Genomic DNA, 3667 nt, shown 5'->3' on the forward strand with positions numbered 1-3667 from the left:
AGCTGTGCTCAGCCTTGCCCTCAGTACATCATTGACCCTTAATAAACCTATCCTGTCTGTCTTAGTGAACAAAACTCTTCTAGAAGAGGATATCAAATGTGCCGAAAATATTTTGTCAAGTAAAGCACAGTGGTGTGTTTTGTATTGTGATGGGCAGGACCCACTATACAATCTTGCACGACTCGTTCCTCCAATGGTTCCTCCACTGATCCACGTGCAAACACTGGCATCTACTGGTTAGTTAAGGCTCTGGTCAGAAACACTGGCATCTACTGGTTAGTTAAGGCTCTGGTCAAAAGTGTGTCACTTTACTGCACTAAAACATCAAACATAACCGGGTTATGAACATGCTATATCCATCTGGAAAATGAGTGCTATACCTGAAATCCATTGCTAATATTATATGAATTTATGATTTCATCCTCAACAAGTATGCAAATATCTGAAGTAGCCTTGAAGAATTTCAGTAGCGTTCCATAATGAGTTGTAGCCTACTTAGCAGGAATCAGTCAGGCTACTGTGAGACAGGGTGTTATAGCTCAAAATGACATAATGCAAACACTGTCCTTACAGTGCGCAGCACAAATCAAGTAACAACAAACATACATCTAATGATGATTTAACTCCCACACATTTAAAAAAAAATACGATGTCCAGGCACAACACACAGCCAAGTGTCAAAAAGGTCAAACTACAAACTTCACAAAAGTATGACACTGCTAGTGAATAGGCAAAATACCATACTTTCACCACATAGGGGCGCCATATATCCAAGTATGTCTCTTGGTTGGCAGTGAACTATTCCTAGCCAACACTAACAAACTAACTACTTTTTGTTTCATCTATACTAGCTACTATATTAAATGCAAATATATATATATATATATATATATATATATATATATATATATATATATATATATATATATATATATATATATATATATATATATGCATTCACATGCCTGTGTAGGGTCAGCCCCCTCAGCAACACACACACACACGCACACACACACACACGCACACGCACACACACACACACACACACACACACACACACACACACACACACACACACACACAGGAATAGTAGTTAGGATGGTCACAAATGACATCATAGGCAATAATAAATAAACAAATAAATAAATAAATAAACAAACAAACAAACAAACAATAAATAAATAAATAAATACCATGATGGCCTAGTGGTTCTCAACCTTTTCACCAAGTACCGCCTCAGAAATACAATGAAAGTATGAGAGAGATGGAGCCCTCAACCAGTGGTACCCGTACCACAGGTTGAGAACCACTGGCCTATAAATGCGATTGAGTCCACAAACTCGTATAGGCCTACCTGAGATGATACTGGTGACAGCCAAGTTGCTGGAGCGAAGAGCAATAAGGCCTAGTGTGAAGGATGCTACGACATCAAAACAATCTCGCCGTTTTCCTGCAGGTCTGTTGTTGTGCTGTCAGCACGGACAGGTTATTTCTCCAGAGCGCATGTTTGCTGATGCGTGTGCAGCAGAGAGCGCACACGCTGTTCTGTTCTGTTCTCTCCCTGCTCCACTGCAAGACAAGGAGGATGGGGCAACGGGGAAGGACTTTTGGGACATGCCTCAACATAGTCCCCTAGGCCCCTCCACCCGGACCACCCCTCCTGCTGCTGCTGCTGGACCTGTATCCTTCCAAACGTTATAGATTACTATAAGGCCTTTCTACCTTTACAATACACACGTGTTTGTAGTTCGATAGTAATAATCACCACTGTTAATTTATTACAATCAGTTAACGCTAGTTGTGGAAAAACATGTAGGGCCTAGGCTGTAGTAGCCTATACGCCAAATGTTGTTTGTTTGTTTGTTTTTATCAGTCTTGGTAAATGAAGCGATATGACCTCCAAGGTATCACAGACAGTTAAAGGAACACTCCGCCCATTTTCAACTAGCTTTGTATCATTAGAACATCAGTAGTATATCAGAAAACTGTAAACTGTTTTGAAGTCTGTCATTTAATTTGACAGTTATTGAGTGTTAAAGTGTGGACCAGTGACATCACTGGTCCACACTAACTCAAATTAATAACTCATTAACTCAAATCAACTCTCAATAACTGTCAAACTAGATGAATGATGGTCTCTACTATCTCTCCTCTCTACTCTCTCTCCTCTCGCCCTCTCTACTCTCTCTCCTCTTCTCTCTCCCTCTCTACTCTCTCTCCTCTTCGCTCTCCCTCTCTCCTCTCTCTCTACTGCCTTTGTCCTCTCTCCCTCTGTCCTCTCTCTCCTCTATCTACTGCCTCCCTCCTCCCTCTCCTCTCTCCCTCTCTGATCTCTCCTCTCATCTCTCCCTCTCTACTCTCTCTCTCCCTCTCTACTCTCTCTATTGCCTCTCTCTCTCTCAAGACCAGGAAGACCGCTTCAGAAGGCAGATAAATGAGCAGTGTTGGTGGACCCCTCTGGGGCACGCAGCGACAGGCGGCTCCATGATGCCATCTGTTTGTGACATCATCAGTGATGTCATAATTCAAGGATTGTGATGTCATCAGTGACGTCACTTGAGCCAATTGTGATGTCATCAGTGATGTCACTCGAGCAATTGTGATGTCATCAGTGATGTCATAAATCCTTCCTGGCTGAGGCTACAATATATAAGTGGTGGAAGATGCAAGGAAAGCCGTAAAAAGAAGAAGCCGCTGCTCTGATAATAACCTTCTGTTGAGACACAGCATACAAGTCAGTGTGGTACAGTGACACATCTGAAGGAATGGCTGTTCAAGCAGGACATGGTGACAGGCAGCTCTATGATGCCGCCTGTGCAGGAGACCTGGACACACTGAGGAGCCTGCTGCAGGAAGACCACTTCAGAAGGCAGATCAATAAGTGTCTTTATGGGTGGAGGACCCCTCTGCAGCTCGCAGCCTGGAGGGGTCATGCTGCCTGTGTGCACTACCTGATCACACAGGGAGCACAGGTAGACCTAGCTGATTATTATAACACGCCTCTCTACTCTGCCGTGTGGAACGGTCACCTGGACTGTGTCCGGATCCTCCTGGAAGCCGGGGCCGACCCTAACAGAAGGATACTCGGCATATACACCCCTCTCTACATCAGTGCTGCACACAAACACCTGGACTGCTTCCGCCTGCTGCTCCAGGCTGCTGGCGTTCTGACCCGTGACGTGGCTTCTCTCCTGCTGGATGTGGTGCTGCTTAACAGGTGCAACACGGCCTTCGTCCAGCTGCTGCTGGACCACGGAGCTGACCCGGCCCTGGTGACCACAGAGCAGGCACAGCTGGAGGAGAGGGCAGATCCTGAGGCTCTCAGGGTGTTTCTGGAGGCCAAGAGATGTCCTCGCAGTCTGGCCCACGTGTGTCGGATCCGGATCCGCCAAGTGCTGGGCACACATCGCCTGAACCAAGTGCACTCCCTACCACTAACACAAGTGATGAAGGACTTTGTGCTCCACCAAAACTGACTTGGAACTTGAAGGGAGTCAGTTTATTTCATTTCATTTCCTAGATTTAGCTCTTCAGTGACTGTGTTTCAAACAAATCCACGACCAGAGATGATATACCATCAGCATACACCTCCTGTAGCCAATATTAATATGATGTGAGGTTCAGTTAGCTTTGCACAGAAACAACTGGGACTTTTTACTTTTATACT

Source organism: Poromitra crassiceps (genome assembly GCF_964638095.1).
Source record: "Poromitra crassiceps genome assembly, chromosome: 16".
In the NCBI taxonomy this organism is placed as follows: domain Eukaryota; kingdom Metazoa; phylum Chordata; class Actinopteri; order Beryciformes; family Melamphaidae; genus Poromitra; species Poromitra crassiceps.